This window comes from Castor canadensis, chromosome 8 (genome assembly GCF_047511655.1).
Source record: "Castor canadensis chromosome 8, mCasCan1.hap1v2, whole genome shotgun sequence".
NCBI classification, from domain to species: domain Eukaryota; kingdom Metazoa; phylum Chordata; class Mammalia; order Rodentia; family Castoridae; genus Castor; species Castor canadensis.
Genome location: NC_133393.1, coordinates 75828326 through 75847188, shown reverse-complemented (window position 1 = coordinate 75847188; position 18863 = coordinate 75828326). Strand labels below are relative to the sequence as shown.

The 18863-nt window shown below is 35.5% G+C and overlaps 1 long non-coding RNA gene across 2 annotated transcripts in view; it reads left to right on the top strand.

Annotated features, from left to right (window-relative positions):
• LOC141425733 (uncharacterized) overlaps positions 1-5721 on the top strand; it is a 29996-nt gene extending 24275 nt beyond the window's left edge. For both annotated transcript variants that reach the window (XR_012450813.1, XR_012450812.1), the window contains exon 3: positions 3252-5721. This is a non-coding gene — a long non-coding RNA (uncharacterized lncRNA). The remainder of the gene's footprint in view (positions 1-3251) is intronic.
• The last annotated feature ends 13142 nt before the right edge of the window (positions 5722-18863 follow it).

Genomic DNA, 18863 nt, shown 5'->3' with positions numbered 1-18863 from the left:
AATAAATTAGTTACTGTGCACTTCTTGGCTTCTTGACAAAGGAAGATATTATTTTTATTTCAGCATTCAGTATTTGTTGCCATTCATTAAAATAGTCTAAAACCATCACTAATCATTTGAATACTCTCTCCAGCTAGCACTAGCTTTGTTATTATTCTGCAGTTGTCACTCTTTTCAGATGGCACTGCTTTCTCCAGTCAGACAGACAGGTTCATCAAATCACTCTACATATGTGGTGGTGTAGTACAACATGTGTTTCCCTAGAAAGATCAGAAATCTCCTTTTCTTTATTACATAGAAAATAATACAAACTTATTTCATAATATTTTGAGACAAGTGAAATGATGTAATTGTAAAGCATTATATATAATTCATATTAATTTGCTTTATAAGCTGCTTTTATTTCTCAGATTCTACTTGAAAATAGTCAATTACTTACTTCTCAAGATCTCATCCATTTTTAAGTTAAAAAGGGTATCTGAGTCACTACAATGCCTAGTGATGCCATCGGCTGACCTTAAGAAGTTTCATAAAATTGTGCTATATTTTCAAAATCTTGTGAGGCCAGGATCTGATCTTCTGGTTTTCAAACTCAAAATTTGGTTTTGTCTGTCTCTAAGACTGGATCAAACTAGAAGATGTTTATTCACTATAACAAATGGACTAACGAATGATAACAGAGTGTTTAGTTCATTTACAATAAGAAAAATAATTGTGAAGTGCAACAGATATTCTTTTCTCTGGCCATCATATCTTTCTCTGTAGAAAGCTGCATAGAAAGTCAAATTATAATCAGAAGATTGCTTTGTGATCCTGAAATCAGAGCAGAGGTTGCTGATGCCTTGATTACAGTGCCTGATGGTCTCCTGGCTTGACAGGTAGAAGTGCTTCACTTCCAGAGAAGCACTTGCCTTCCAAATAGGATAGGTTTGTTTCTGGGCTGCCAGGTAGCACAATTTCTTGGGTACAATTCACATGACAATTCATGTAAATTATGCCTCCTGGAGCTGCTCAAGAGTGGTGATGATGGAAGCCTTTTTCCTAAATCATATTTAATGCACCCCACCAGAGATGTGTTCTTGACACTCTTTTTTTTTTTTTCCAATTATGGCCATTTGGCCCATATGCAAGTTTTGCCCAATGCAAGTTTTGCATTGCACTATGTTAGTTTTTAAATGTTATCTTTTTACTGTCAGAACAATTACCTATGAAATGCTTTGAGACGACTTTATGGCAAAACATTTTATTACTATGATATTTGATTACACTTTAAAGTTTTGATAAAAAATATAATGGAACATCCAAAAGAAATAGTTCTCAAGACTATAAAAGTTGTAACCATAATTGTATCCCAGAATCTAATATCTTTTAACCAATCCATTTAAACCACATGCCAGCAGAAGCTAAGACTACACTTTTATTTTAAAGGAAATGGAGTGTGAGTTGCCAGTCACCAATCAATTACCTCTATTGTTACCAATCAATTTCCCCTATAAAAGAACCATATTATATTCCTTGCTATCTTATAGTCTGGTGATACATGTCAATAAATTGAAAGGTTTTTTGGGGGGTATAACTCAGTGATAGACACTAAATTAAGATAGATCTTAACTTAGCATATGCAAGGCTGTGGGTTCAATCACCAACACTACAACAACAACAAAAACTCGTTAAGTACACAGAATGCTTGTCTTTGTTTAATACAGGGTGTTCTCAACTTTTATTATGGTTATTTTTATAAGACATATTAAAACCCTTTGTCACACTTTGTAAATATGGACTTATTTTCCATTCATTTCTATAGTGAACATTGTGTATATCAAGGTAAAAGTAGTAAAAGGTAATAGTTGAAAGATAAACATGTGTTGATGATGTATGTTGAGAGTTTTTAATTTTTTTGGCAGTATTGGGGTTTGAACTCAGGGCCTCACACTTGCTAGACAGGCACTCTTACCACTTGAAACACTCTGCCAGCCCCTTTTTGTATTTTCCTGGGGCTGGCTTCAAACCATTTTCCTTCTGATCTCTGCCTCTTAAGTAACTAGGATTATAGGCATGAGCCATTGGTGCCAGGCTTGTTGTAAGATCTTAACTTACAAGGTTCTAGACTTATAAGTAGTTAGTCTTCAGAGTCTTATAGGTCTAGCTTTATCTGGACCATGATGGGTGCTCTAAGGAGTCTCTACCAAAGCCACAGGTACTAGATGCTAAAGCCCAACAAAAATCAATCCACCAGGCATTAAACACTCCTAGAGGTTGGTATCTCCAATTGGTTGGCCCTAAATAACTAAAAGCTAATAGATTTCTCTCTGTCTCCCTCCCTCTCTCTTTCTCCCTCCCGCTCTCTCTCTATGTATACATGTGTGTGAACATGCACATATACACTGATGACAATTATTTTAAAAATTGGACTGAAATTATTTTGGCAAGATAACTTTAATATAGTCCTATTATACATGTTCACAGATTTTTCTGAGAGTGTTATCTCTTTAGAAAGTTTATGCCAGTTTAAATAAAAATATCTCCAGAATATTTTGTGACAGGATTTTTTTGCATGAATGCATCCACTCAAATGCTTCATTAATTTGCTTATCAAGATGCATTGTATAACATTTAGGTTTCCAGTTTAACAATCTCAAGTATTTCATGGTATTTATTTGCCTAATTAACCAACCCTAATATTTTCTTTTTTAATACAATTACAATGTAATTCCTACATCCTGTAACATATGCCAGAAATAAAACAGATTTTTTTTCCTTTTTAAGTCCCTTTCTTTCCAGAATGGGGAAGACTGAGGCAAAAAAAAAGCTAACAATTCAGAGATACGCTGCTTCAGAATAGAGAGAGAATTTAAAAATGTTCGGACCTCCGGAGAAAGAAGCATGGTTCTCCACTGTTTAAATGATTGTCAGGACTACACCTCCACATAACATCATACAGTAGCCAGAGCCTTGCAGTGTTCTCTCCTTTTCCTTCAGTCAGTGTGAGATCCCTTTCGTTTCAGCACAGTCATAATTAAAGCCATTTTTTACCTTGTGCAATGGAGTCATATATCTGTCTAGGGAATTTGTAAGGTGATATTATAATATGATCTCTGAACAGACCTCTTAAAAGATACAAATAATATCTTTGACAATTATATGTAATGAAATTTTCAAAACTGGACTTCCCAAAATAGAATTAAGCTTCAAAACATCCTAAGAATATCCTTTGTAAATCAGGGTGTTTTCTGTGCTCTTTATTTTATCAGGTATGAAGCTATTATGGTTCAACAAGGCACTTAATATTTAATGACTTCCAGGAAAGGAAATCACTTTATCAGATAATAGTAAGAGCTGCATGAGCATGGAATCTACTCAGGTTTGGCTACATGCATCCTTGATGTGCTTGTAATATCCTAATTTCTCCATTGAGCTTTATCACTGATCTAACCATGCTGCTTTGTAATGTTTGTTATGTGTTCATCTCCCTGTGAATTCCTTGATCCTTGACAGCATCACTTATATAATGGACATCTTTGCATCCTAAATACCAACTCAAATGTCTGACACTCAATGAATGTTTTCTCATTTAATTTACTATGAAACCTTATCACTATCACCATCACCAATCAATGTATCAATATGCTAAAGAAGGTCCTGGAGCTTGGGAGGAATTTGATTGAGTAAATATTTATTGAGATTCTACAAAGTAACCAGCTCTTTATGTATGTTATCTCATATTTAATCTTCCATGAGGATTGTTTAAACAATGGAAGTTTCATTTTATAGATGATAAAACATCTTCCAGAGAAACTTAAATTGTTAATAGCAGAGCTGAGATTTGAACCAAATTTGTTTCGTTCTGGTGACTGTGTTTTCCCCACTGTGCTATCCTGTAACTTTTAGAAATAATCTCTCTTATTTTATAGATAAGAGAATTTAACACTAGAGATAGTTTTTAGCTGTCTAAAACTACATGAATGATTAATATTCATTACTAAACTTCTAACTTCCAGATTAGCAATCAATGGCATTTCCATTGGAAATAACACAAGAATGATGCATCCTGTTGTTTCTACATGCTCCATCTCACATCTTATCATGGTCCAAAGAACAGAATTTAAAGAGTGATATCAGTATATTTTTTTGGGTGGAAGAGGTAGTGATGATGCCAATGATGGTGGTGATGGGAGGGAGATGGTGGGAAATTAATTCTCTCAGTGCAGCCTGTTCTTCCCCAGGATTTAAAATTTACCCTGGTTTTCACTTTAATTGACATAATTCCAAATAGAATTTTGATACTGGAGGTCATTTCCAACATGTGCTTCTGAGATTCGTGTGTGTGTGTGTGTGTGTCTGTGTGTGTGTGTGTGTGTGTGTGTGTGTTCCATAGGTGGATATAATGATATGAGAAAATCCTGAAAATAATGAAGAGGTTGGGGGAAAAGAGAAAAAGAATATGTAAGGACAAACAAGCATAAACATGGTAACTACTACTGCACGTTCCATTGTTTGACAATGAAATTCTTTCCAGTAAGTCAAGGTTTAAAAGTTAGATTCAGCTAACTCTAATCATGTAAAATTTCCTGCATGGAAGTGTTTCGTTAAACAAAAATCACCAGATGAAGAGAAGCTTAACTAAATCTATTATTTGAAATGCTAATGGTTTTGATTTTCACTATTCATAGGGGCACTCTAATCAGCAGAGAAAATTAGTTCTGTTACTGTAGATAGCAGGTAAAGTGCTTATTTCAGTTCTTTTATCATACAAGGAAAAATAGAATTTATTCTACTGAAAGAGAGAGGTCTGTCATGTGTTCTCTCAGGCCCCAATTCTCTAACTGGAAAATGAAGGGGTGAAATTAATTATTCTCATCATTCAGTTTTGCTTTGAGAAGGTTAGAGGTACAGAATACGGTATTTAAAAACTGTGAGGAAGCTGGACATGGGCTACTTGGGAGGGTGAGATTGGGAGGTTCATGGTTCCAGGCCAACCTCAGCAAGTAGTTGGAGAGACTCCATCTCCAAAATAACCAGAGAAAATAGACTGATGTGTGCTTGCAAGCAGGAAGTCCTGAGTTCAAACCAAGTCCCACTCCTTACTCCCAGGGAGGGGGACTCTGAGGAATTTGAGGAGTATAGCAACATAGAGGTTCAGATTACAGCTTGGAGTCAAACAAACCTGGATTCAAGTCCAACTTCCACTTCCTTCTAGCTGAGGGAATTTGACAATTCTGAAACCTATATAAGGTTCAGTTTAGGAATAAAATAATTACAGTATCCTTCAGGCAATTACTCAAAGCACTTCTACTTTAAGATATTTGTAACATTTAAGATATTTGTAACATTACCTCCCGTGAACCTACCCTCTTTGACATCCAATACAATCCAAAATCTTAGCATTTTATATTTCAAATAATCTTTAATCTATTCTATATTGGTTTTCTAGGGCTGACACAACAAAGTACCAGAGACTGGGTGGCTTAATTATCTTCACAGTTCTGGAGGCTACCAGTCTGAGATCATGGTGTTGGCAGGGCTGGTTTCATTCTGAGGTTTTTCTCTTGGATTTTCAGACTGCTGTCTTTGTCTTTCTTGGCTTTTCCTTTGTGCTTCTGTGGCTTCATCCCTTCTTCTTATAAGGACACAATTCATGTTGGATTAGGGCCTACCCACATAACCTCACTTTAAATTACCTTTCTAAAGACCCTGTCACAAAGATAGCCACATTCTGAGGTACTGGGGTAGGACTTCAACATAAGAATTTTGAGGAAAAACAATTCATCCCATAAAACAACCACTTTTTTTTTTTTTCATTTTTCTTTTATTATTCATATGTGCATACAAGGCTTGGTTCATTTCTCCCCCCTGCCCCCACCCCCTCCCTTACCACCCACTCGGCCCCCTCCCTCTCTCCCCCCCAATACCCAGCAGAAACTATTTTGCCCTTATTTCTAAACAACCACTTCTTTCCTTTCCACTGATGCCATCTCAGACCAACCTGCCATGAACTCTTACCCTTTCCAGTACATCATATTATAGTCACTCAATTTAGCCTCCACAAAGCAGCCACAGGTTGTTTTTTAAATCTACATTAGATCACAACTATTTCCATGCTGAAAAACCCTCCAGTGTTTCCTCATAACACTTTAATAACATCAAAATGCCCAAGGAAATGCCCAAGGCAGCTTATATATTAGGCAGTTACTCCTATAAAGCTAACCCATTTTCCACACTGAACTTTTCACTTGGCAAGTCTTTTCACCTTACTCTGAAATTGACTAACTCCTTCTTTCAGGTCTCAGTTTAAATTTTGCTATGAACTAATACTGACCATCAGCATATTTTCAGACTCAGGTCCTCCCAGGCCAGGATCCCAATTCTGTTATTTACCTGGATCATGATCAGAGATTGTCTCCTCCTTAGGGGTTGGCCTGTCCTACTGTGTCTCCCCTTCTCAGATTCCCATACTCCCATGCCTTCCACTCAAATCAACTCCCAACTTAGACCAAACGTTAACATCTCCAGTCTGATTATGACTCCAAAATGAGCATATGTGTGCTTCTTTAATGACAGCCATTGTGAAACTGACTTGCCAGGTTTTGTTTAAAATAAAAAAAGCAAGCAAGAAAAGCTCATGATCAAATTTGTTTCATTCTTGTCCCCATTCTAAATTAATTCTTCAAGGTATTAGAAACTTTCAAATTTAGTCATTTTTATCAACTATAACATTGGAAGCTAAATACAAATAGTGATTTTTTTATTTTGTAAAACTTTTATATGCTTACTGGAATGTCTCACTATTGATGCTAAAACAATTTAGACACAAAAATGATATTTTATGAAGAATAGAGGCTTAGAGGAATGAGGACACTCACTTTTATGACCATGAACATCAATTAAAAAGCAGTTCTCTCTGAAAGCAGTTCAGAATCTCATTGCAAAAAATCTGTAGAAAATTAGGCACCATAATCTTATTCACCTAATTTTTTCTACTTTTGTCTATTCTTCTGCTGTCATTGATAAGGGAGTTACTTCCAAGTCTTCCTTGCCTTCCTTCCATCTTTCTAGAGATGCACGTGATCCAGCAAACCCATCATCATCTTTGCCTCCAAGTTTAATTCCTTTGATAATTTTTTCATTTTTAAAGCTGCTCCCTGGAATGAGTTTTTGAAACCTTTTTCCTACATTCATGGCATCTGGTTCCAAATACTGTTGTATATTTATATTCATTCACTTACAGTTTCTCTTACATTCCTGTTTTTCTTCTTGTTCTAACCACAGTCATCCTACTTTACAAAGTCTTTTCAGTCTTCTTCATGACTAACACAGTTCTTATCTAGTTTTTTTCTGTACTGATTCTTCATGTCAGTACTTGTGTAACAATCTTATATAGCAAGCACATTTAAAATCATTTGACCAAATTTAACTGTAATAGAAAGCATAAATAAATGATGACAAACACAGGCAGAACTGTACTAACTTGACCACTCTAATGGGCAATAGCTTTTGAGTGGTTTTAGAGTTTACTTTGCAAATATTTCTTAAGAATGGTGCCAAATATTACAATTTATTGCTCTCTTTAGTTTTTTTCCCCAATCTACCACAAATTAGGCAGTGCAATGCACAAAGTACTCATGTCAAAGAGAAAGATTTAGTCAGCTAATGTCCATGACCTTTTCCTGCTATAAACTTTCTAAGAACAATCTTGTGTTGACTATAAGGTTTTCGTTAAGTTTTTTCTTTTTTAAAAAGCCAAAACCAATGTCTTTATTCAAAGCATTAACAAAAAGCAAAAACGTAAAGATACATTTTATGTAGGTTTTTATATTTCATATGTATGTATACTCAATTCCTATTTTTCACTTTATTATTTATTTTTATTATTATATTGTTGTACTAGGAGTACATTGTGACATTTACAAAAGTTCTTATATTATACTTGAATTCACCCCCTCCATCATTCTTTATTCCTCCTCCCCCATTCCTTGAATAGTTTCAACACGTCTCATTTTTCCATTTTCATACATGAGTACATAATAATTCCACCACACTCACCTTCCCACACCCTTTCTTTATTTCCCATACACGCACTGGTACCAACACCCAGACAGGACCTGTTTTACTTTCCTGGTCTTCATTTTTGAAAAAAAAGACATTTTTGTTTGTTTAAGATAGCTATACAGAGAGTTTCATTATGACATTTCCATATATATATATATATATCATAACCCAAATTGGTTCATCACCTCTATTTTCTCCTTTCTACGTTAGTTTTAAATAAGAGAGAAATGAAGATTGTCTGGAAACTATTGACATTAATCTGGGAAGAGCTGCACAACTATTTACCAAAAAAAAAGAGGTAAGAATTGACATGAGAAAGGGAAAAATAGGATGAGTTGAGAAAGATGAAAAACATTTGTGGACTAATTGAGGTAGTTTTTAGAAACTTGAAGTAGAGAAAGAAAAAACATCTTTTAAGAAAATGTTTATGAGATATTGGGGATAGACAATGAAGAAGGATCAGAAAAATGCAAGCAAGTTAGTCATATGCTATGACTGTAACCCTGTGATCTTTTAACAGAAAGCAGTACAAATCTGAAATTGCCTTCAGATTTGTTTATGCTGTATTATTATTTCTTTGAATGTGATGTCAGGAGAATCTTGAGCATCACATAGTATCATTTGAGGTTTCACAATGACAATGTTCCAAAGCAGTTTTTTTGTTTGTTGTTGCATTTTGTTGTTTTATTTTTTGCAAAGGAGTTGTTTGGTTGCAGTAGCATGATTCACAGACTTTTTACTACTTTTATGGAATTTAAATGCATTTCAGCTTTAGCTTTATTACCTAGAAATATGCCTTAAATTATCTGTAGCATATAATTATAATACATGTACACAAATTGCTTTTTGTAGGTTATGAAAATGGTATCCATTCATAACATTACTCATCCTTAAATAGTTGACCAAACTATGTAGACATATATCATCTTCCATTTTATGAATTACAAAATCTAAACTCATACAGGCCAACTACCTTCCTCAAGTTCATGGAAACATGCACAGAACAACTGGTAGAGTGAAAACAAAAATTACGTCTTCAGCGTCCTCTTTCAGAATCCCTAAATGGATGATAGATTCTATCATTTTTGTGCAAACAGTGATGTGGTTCTGAGAAGTTTTTCTTTAGGTGTGTGTGTGTGTGTGTGTGTGTGTGTGTGTGTGTGTGTGTATTTAGGTTACACTTTGTCGTTTTCTTTCTTCTGGTTTTAAGTTTTCTAATTTGATAGAAGACTCAGTGGGCTATTAGCATTAACAAACTATAAGACTTGACAGGCGAGTCTCACCAGCAAGCCTGCAGTGCCCACTACTGTTCTGAAATAAAGTTTCTTCTCTTGTAACTACTGTTTAGTTGAATCACACTTTCTTATATGAGGTTGGTGATAGTGTTATCTTGACAGGTATTTGTGAGGACATAATGGGATTTAGGATGTTAGCATCAGTATCATATTCCCCTCTTTTTTTTCTCTCTCAAGTAACCCCACCTCAACCTGCACAACCAGCCTACCCTTTCCTTTCCCTCTTGAAAGAGCAACCTATGTAAAAATGCCCATGCTCCCCTTCTCCATGCCCTCCTTTAGTTAAATGTGGGTCGTTTTCAATAATAGTTGAACCATCATACAAATAATAGATTTATCAAAATTATCGACTCCATGTAACTAAAGATACTTAGTGCTCTTGCCAACTAGTAGCTTACAACCCAGAGTAGTTTGGAAAATAAAGAGGCAGCTTCACAATTGGCATTTTAGAGTTGCCTACACTTCAAGTGTTTTTATTTGATGTGGGTTAAAAAAAGGCAGAAACATCTGTAATTGTTGCATCCTTTCCTGAACAAATCTCTTTTTTAGTTTCATTGAGGGTTTTTTTGGCATTACTAATCAAGATAAATTTTTCTTCAATTTCATTTTCTGGAACAGGTCCTATCTGAGGGGTTGGTACCACTGGGAGGGGGAAGGATGTGGGAGGGATAGGAGAGTGAATACCATGCAAATATTGTGTACACATGTATGCAAATGGAAAAATGAGGCCTGTTGAAACTGTTCTAGGACTGGGGGGAGGAAAGGTAAAGGAGAATGATGGAGAGGATGAATTCAACTATGATACACCATAAGAACTTGTGTAAATGTCACAATGTACCCCTAGTAGAACAATAAAAAAGAAAAATACAGAAAGGAACACAATTTATATATTGCAGATTGCCCACTTAAATTCAATCATTTGATCAAAGAAAATATCCCAATCATTGAATATAAAAACAGATATTATAGGGTATAGGGGAAACGTAATTTAATTTAAAAGTAAGAAAAAAGCAGTTTTAAGAAATTTTGATTGCATGAAGTTTTTAAATGTTTACTGATGGTACTTTGTGCAAAATTGATAAAGTGATGCAGGTGGTGGAGAGAAAAATAAGGGAAGAACTTCTCTTCTTCCACTGAAGGTTAGAGTCAAAAGGAGTAGAATAACATAAAAAATATAACACATAGCAATATAACACATAGCAGAAGATAACCAATCCATCCAAAGGTCCCATGCCCAAACCATCAAGTAACTCTTACTAAAAGGAGAGACTGCCTTATGAAATGGGGTGTGAGACAATGATAAAGAGTACTGATTGAGAATGGGACATTTATTGGAATCAGAAGAAGGAATCAGAATATTGAAACTACTGTTTCAATAGTGAGAATATTGCAGAAACATTTCAAGATTAGTCTAAGACTAGAAGGGGTCAAAAATCATGTTTACAATTAATAATAACTCACTGTTATTTCAATTTAAGGCAAGATTGGATGAGAAATTTTTTTGGAAGCAAAGTAGGGAGGTCTTGAAAGCTATATTAAGGATTTAAATAATTTCATAGCCAGTAAGATGTCGCATAATTGAATCTTCTTTTTAAGAGTGATCGACCAATTGCAATTAAAATGAAAGGGAGAGAGGCATGGAAAATTAACAATTGTGTAGGTTAAGAGAATGAGGCTCTGATCTTTAAAAAAAAGGTGAATGCAAACATGGGCATTGATGTTCTGTGCATATATATCTAGAATTTTTATATCTTCTTGTTGGGCTGTTCTCTTTACTAGTATGTAGTGACCTTATTTATCTCTTCTGATTTTTTGTGTGAAATCTCCAATAGCTCAGCAATTAGGGAGAGGATTGACAAATGGGACTGCATAAAATTAAAAAGCTTCTGCACAGCAAAGGAAGTAGTCACTAGACAGAAGAGGCAGCCCACGGAATGGGAGAGAAATCTTTTCCAGCTATACATCTGACAAGGAATTAATAACCAGAATTTACAGGGAGTTCAAAATTCTAACACCTCAACAAATCAACAACCCACAGAATAAATGGGCAAATGAACTGAATAGACAACTCTTAAAAGAAGAAACACACGTGGCTAATAAATACATGAAAAAATGCTCAACATCACTAGTCATAAAGGAAATGTAAATCAAAATGGCATTGAAATTTCACCTCACTCTGGTCAGAATGGCTATCATCAATAACACACACAACAACAAATGCCATTGAGGATGTTGGGGGAAAAGGAACACTTCTGTACTGTTGGTGGGAACGTACATTAGTGCAACTGCTATGGAAAGCAGTATGGAAGTTCCTCAAAAAACTAAAATTAGAACTACCATACATTCCAGGAATACCATTCCTGGACATATATCCAAAGGAATGTGCTCCAGGGTAGGATAGAGCTGCTTGTACACCCGTGTTTACTGCAGCACTATTCACAAAGACTAAGCTTTGGAAACAGCCCAGATGCCCAACTGATGAACGGATTAAGAAAATGGGATATATTTGCACAGTAGGGTATTATTCAGCCATAAAGAAGAATGAAATTATGTTGTTTGCAGGTAAATGGATGGAACTGGAGAACATAATGTTAAACAAAGGAAGCCAGGCTCAAAAGGTCAAAGTTTGCATGTTTTCCCTCAGATGTGGAAGCTATACCTATAAAATAAATGTACACATAAATACATATATGATATTATATGCATATGCATACATATATATGTAGAGAGAGAGAACATGATTGTCTTAGCGGTCTGTCTGAGGGGACTACGGGAGGCAGGAGAAGGAAAGAAAACATTAGAAAGTGAAAAATATTGAAACATTGCATCTGTGTGTGAAGATAATATAATGTAATGCACTATAAGCTATTGAATAATCATGAAGCAGTGTGCTAAAGAGTAGATAATGTGGGTTAATTTGATTAAAGCATGATGTATACATGTCTGAAATATCAAGGCAAAACCTCCTTAGACATCAATGTACACATAAAAACATGAAAGACAGGAAGGTAAAACAGGTCTTGTCCAGGGATGGGTTTCAGTGGGAGGGGAGAGAGCATAAGAAGAGGGTAGAGCAGGCTGAATATGGTGGATGTATTTTGTATTCATGTATGAAAATAGAGCAATGAATTCTGTTGAAATTGTTCTAAGAATCGGTGATGAGGGAGATCTATGGAGGAGGGTAAATCTAATTAAGATAAATTGTAAGCACATTCATAAATGTCACAATGTATCCCCCTGTATACAACCATTATATCCAAAAAAGGTAATTTAAAATTTTTAAAAACTAAAAAATTTTTTTTTAATATTTAAAATTTAAAATTTGAATACTGCTGGATGTGGTAACTCATAACTGTAATCCCAGCCATGTGGGAGGCAGAGATCAGGAAGATTATGATTAGAGACCAGCCCAGGGACAAAGTTCATGAGAATCTATCTCACCCAATAAATAAAACTGCGTATGCTGGCACACAAAAAGGTGAATACTGAAATGACAAGGAGGCAACAAAAGTGAGAAATACCGAAAAGGCAAAATTTACAGAACTGTTAATAGTTCTAAGGTATAATAGACACAGCCCAGAGGGTCATATCATTGGTTTACTCTGAAGTATATTTCAACTCATTTAATTTCAACAATCAGCATCACATCAAGGAAGAAAATATTACTAAGAACCACAGGAAATTTCTGTTTCCACTCTTGCCTTTACCTTTAACAATACAGATTATTTTCAATTGCTTTCATACTTCATATAAACATAATTCTGATGTTCTTTAGTATTTGTCTTCTTTCACTCTACTTCTTGCTTGTGCTGTTTACCCACATTTGTGTGTGTTGGTTTAAATTATGTAGAGGAATTATAATTCATTTATTTCTTCAACTGTGTGTGGGCACTGGGGAAGTTTCTAGTTCGCAGTAGTCATAACACAATGCTGGTATGAACTTTCATGCCGTGTCTTTTGGTGAAGACATAAACAATTTCTGTTGGATATATATCTAGGGATAGAATTACTGGGTTACATGCATATGTAGCTTTACCATCTAATGGTAAGCAGTTTTCCAGGGTAGTTGTACTGATTAATATCATTAGCAGTATATCAGAGTGTCAGCTGCTACATATTCTTACCAATATTTGGCATTTTTGTTTTTAACATTTTAAAAATTTTGGTGGTTGTATAATACTTTGTCTTGATGAGTTTAATTTGCATATCCTTTAAATGGCTAGTAAAATTAACATTTTTTTTCTTTTTGGCATTTGGATATCCTCTTATGAAAAATTTAAGACTTGGGATATAATTCCTTGTCAGAGATACAAGTGACAAATAACTTCTCCCACTCTATATCACCATTTCACACTCTTAATTTTGTTTTTTGATGAAGAAAAGTTGTTAATTTTAAGTTAGTGTAGTTTAATGTATCAATTTTATCTTCTATAATTAATGCAGAAAGCATAGCAGATGACACAGACTAAATAGCAATACTTTAGCCATGGATCTTGTTGTGTAAGTGACTATAATCTTCTCCTTTTCAAGAATTCTAACTTCTTCCATAAAAAGCACAGTTACAAAATTTTACCAGTAAATGAGAAGATAAAAATGTTTATTCCAAGTGTGCTGTTCTGGTTGAACTGGAGGTAATACTTACAAGGTAAGTCAGTGAGATGTCTATTTATGAACAAATGCTGTTTTGATTTTGGACACATTGAATTTGAGACACAGTATCTATGAAACATCTAAGGGGAGATCTCCAGTAGTCCTCAGACTTCAGTCAAACAATGATTGCCAAAATTATGGAATTGATTGACAGATACAACCTAATTAAGAACAGAGCCTTGATTCCACCTAGTGGCGAGATGGAGTATTTAAACCCTACATCCCAACTATCCGTGTTAAAAATTTTTACTTAGATATCTCATCATCACCTCGTACTTAATGCATTTAGAACAGATCTCACCATTCTCTCTCTATTTTCCCATCCCCCGCCTTCCTTACTGGACTTAACAATTCTGATAGTATTGGCCAGATTCTTCCAGGAACTCAAAAACCAAACAGTATAGCCAAGAGTGTCTACCTGCTCTTTTCATACCTTTGGTTAGTCATTCAGGTCAATTATTTCTTTGATTCGCTTAATTTTATTCTCATTAACATTCCTTGAAATTATTGTACTGTAATGATCTCTCAAATAATGTTTCAAACTCTGACTTCTTCACTACTTCAATCGCTTTTTGTAAGGCATTATTTTTAAGTTTTTGTTTATTGAGTCAGGTACTATAAAAATGTATCCTTATAAAAATCCTGTGAAGAAACTAAGGCTTACAGAGTTTAGTTCATTGACTGTCACACAGAGCCAGGATTTCAACCTAGACACATGGGAGTCTAAAGTCATCTGTCAACCTGTTTTTTTCCTCCACAAAGTCACCATATCTGTTTTACCTCTTCCACCATTTCTCCAAGTTATTTTAGTCATCTGGAAAAACTGATGCACTCACTCCCTCCTTAATATAGCACACACACTCTAGAATCTCCATGGTTTATCTCCTACCACCCCGGGAATGGCTACTGCTCACTTGTCTTTTGCAGCTTAAGTTCCTCTTTAAAGTAACTGCAATGACTTGAAACATTTACATGATTGGTTTTATGGGGATTGTGCTTTTGAAAACCTGTCAGTCAAATTTTACTTCCTCCTAAAGAATAAATTATTTTTTGTACAAATACTTTCATTATTTTTAATTGGCATTTGTTCACTGTCATAACATCTTAGAGAGCAAAGCTATTTAGGAATCACATAGTCCAAGCTTTCAGTTCTATTCTTAGACAATGAGGACCCTGACTGATGCTGGGCTTTCAGTCATATAACTTGCTAATGCCCAGAACTTGAGGTTCCAAAATTTTGGCCTGACACTTTTACACTAAGCACGCTATCTTGTTATTTTTAATTTTTTTAGCATCTTGTAAAATATATATAGCTTAAAAATTAAAAAGTCCTATTGTTCTTATAGTTGACAAATGCTTTAATACTGAGCCTTTGTTCTCAGAAGTAATTGTTTCAATGACTTGAGCTTTTCCTTTTGCTGGTTGTATCTCAACTCCAAACAAATACACTGTTTTTTCCTTGATTCTCAATTCAGCTGCATTGTATATAAAATTTTTCTCTACTCTAGAAACATTACTCAAGTCCTCATTCTTGCAAAAGTTTAGGCTAAAATTTTTGTTGACATTATGTCTCTACATATGACTGAGTCTTTTTTAAAGCTGGAATTTATATATTCCTCCTTTTAATTTTCTTAGTTTAATACATATGTATAACTAATTCTGCCACAATCTACTTTTGATAGTCAAATACATCAGTAAGGCCCATGTGGATTTTCACATACATAATTTTTAAATAAACAGAATTGTTTAAAATCTATCATTCCAGCTTTCAGAACTGTGGGAAATACATTTCTGTTGTTTATAAGCCACCTAATCTTAGATATTTTGTTACATCTGCACAAATGGACTAAGATAGTCTCTAGCTGAGATTTGCTTGATAGCTTTTGTCATGAATAGATTAGGGTTATGGATTTTTCAGGAGGAAAACCACCAGAGTAAAGAACCAGTCTCATCATACCATGGCAGGGGTCCATGCTGGCAACACGAGAAACCACCTCATTCACCTTGATCACATGGCTGAGATAGTTTTGGGAGTTTCTCCACTGCAAGTCTACTCTTCCCCAATTTCTGTCTTCTTTAGAAGGGAGCCAGTATTGCTAGCACATAGTTAAGGAGAGAGAGAGAGACAGAGGAGGGGTGCTGGGGTTTGAACTCAGGGCCTTGCACTTGCTAAGCAGGCACTCTACCACTCGGGCCATTCTGCCACCCATTTGCTTTAGTTTACTTTTCGGTAAACTATCCTTGGGCCGAAATCTTTCTCCCTCCATGTCTAGCATAGCTGAGATTATAGATGTGTGCCACCATGCCTTTCCTACTGGGAACTCTTTCTGTTGGCTGCTGTGACTCTCGACACAAAGATATACTGTCCCTATCATTGTGAAATTTCTTGGGTTTGATCATTTCCTTATGGTAGTATAAGATGCTGTAAGGGTATCTTGTATACTTCCTATCCAGGTCTTAAAATTAGCCATTTCTCCAAAGAGAGTAGATTCTTTTATTGGAGAACGTATTAGAAACCAAGATCTGGGAACCAGCATGCTCACTCCTCTTGGAGTGTCATTGCTTCTAGGCTTCCTCAGGTGACAGGGTCAGGAAGCGTGTGTATACTAATCTGCCTGTACCAATTACATATTATATGTAGCCATCTGTGTTTCTATTAAACAAGCATGAGTTTATACTGATGTCACCAGCATATCCCACCCTGAATCCATTGTGACATGGATCATCTGGCTTCCTTCCTTTGCTTATTTGTAACCTTCCACACCCACTGCGAAAAACTTTGCTCCCACTGTCTCCCATCCACTTAATTTCTCAATTCCAGTGTGCATTTGGTGGTTTCAGAATCGTTAACCATAGCTCAGTGGGAAACAATTTTTTCAACTACAGTACAGTGCTTACATTTTGGCTTTAGCCTGACAAACCATATTCATTTCCAAATTCAGAACCATTTCCCCTGGTTCCCCTCAGTGAGGTTCTTTCATACACTTGTAATAGAGTTAGCATTCTCTTCTAAGATTTCCTGGTCTCCTAAATGTTTTTTTTTAAACTTTCACACAATAACATTCATTCTCTGGCTATAAAGTTCTGTGGTTTTTGACACACACATAATGCCAGGCATTTACCATCAAAATATCACACAGAATAGTTTTCCTACACTAAAAACAATCCCCTGTATTTTACTTTTCAATCATCCTCCCTCTTGACCCCTTATCCAATCCTGATTTGGTTTTTGTTTGGTTGCTTTATTTTGTTCGGTGCCAGACATAGAACCCAGGGTCTAGTGCGTGCTTGCCAAGTCCTCTGCTACTGAGCTACATCCCCAGCCACCCACATTACTGCTGTCTATAATGTTGCCTTGCCCAGAGTGTCACATAATTGTAATAGTACGACACATAGCCTTTCCTGGTTGTTTTCTTTTTCATTTTGAGGTGTGCATGTCAGAGGCATCTGTGCTCATTACATTTTTATCATGGAATTGTATAACATTATACCACTGCATTATCATTTGTTCATTCACCTATGGAAGGATGTCATGGTTGTTCCCAGTTTGGGGCCATTATGACTAGAGTTGCTATATATTTTTACATGCAGGTTTTTGTATGGATGTAAGTTTTTAGGCCAGTTGGGTAAGTTATCTATGAATGCAATGGTAGGCGATATGGCAAGATTATGTTTAGCTTTGTAACAACACTAATAGTCTTACAAAGTGACTTTGCCATTTTGCCTTTCCACCAGCAATAAATGAGTCTGTGCTTCGTTCATCCTGGCTACCAATTGGTGTTACCAGTTTTTATGTGTTTTAGACATTCTAATAGGTATGTAGTGGTATCTTGTTTTAATTTATATTTATCTTCTGACACATAATGTTGAACATCTATTTATATACTTATTTGTCATCTATCATCTTTGATATGTCTCTTCACATCTTTTGCCCAATTTTTAATTGGGTTATTTTGTCATTATAGTTGTTCTTGTTGAGTTTTGAAGGGTTTTGTTGTATGTTTTGGATACAAGTACTCTGTCAAATATGTATGCTGGACGTATTTTCTCACAGTATATGCTTTGTTTTATTCTTTTAACAGTGTCTTTTGCAGCGCAGAATTTTTTATTTTTATTTGTTTATATTTTGGGCAGCACTAGGGTTTGAACTCAGAACCTTATGCTTGCTAAGTAAGCAGGCACTCTTATCACTTGAGCCACTCCACCAGCCCAATAATTTTTCTTTTAATAACATTCAATAAATCAATTTTTTCTTTTATGGATTGTGCTTTTGTATCTAAAAATTCATCAGCAAACTCAAAGTCAAACAGATTTTCTCTTAGTCTCTTTTCCTCTAGAAAATTTATAGATTTACATTTTAAAGTTAGTCAGTTCTCTATTGCTGTGGAAAAATACCTGATACAAAAACTCAAAAGAAGGAGAGGCTTATTTTGGTTTATGGTTTCAAAGGTTTGAGCGCACAGTCACTTGGTCCTGTTGCTCTGGGCCTGTAGTGAGGGAGTCCACCATAGCAGCATCATGTGGCAGGGAAACCCATCTCCTTCATGGTGGCCAGGGAGAAATGGGAAGGACTAGGGACCCAACATTCCCCCGAGGGTATGCTTCCAATGACCTAACTCCCTCTCATTAGGCCCCAACTCTAAGGGTTTCACCATCTCCAATAGTGACACTGGCTGGCTGGCAATCAAGTCTTTTAACACATGGATATTTGGGGAACACTCAAGATCCAAACCACAGCACTGACTTAGTCCATTTGTACTGCTGTAACAAAACACCTGAGATTGGGTAAGTTTCAACATTAATTTTGAAGGAAACAAAAAACATTCAAACCATAGCAGTCTTGGGTGCATTTTAAGGTATAAGATTAGTACA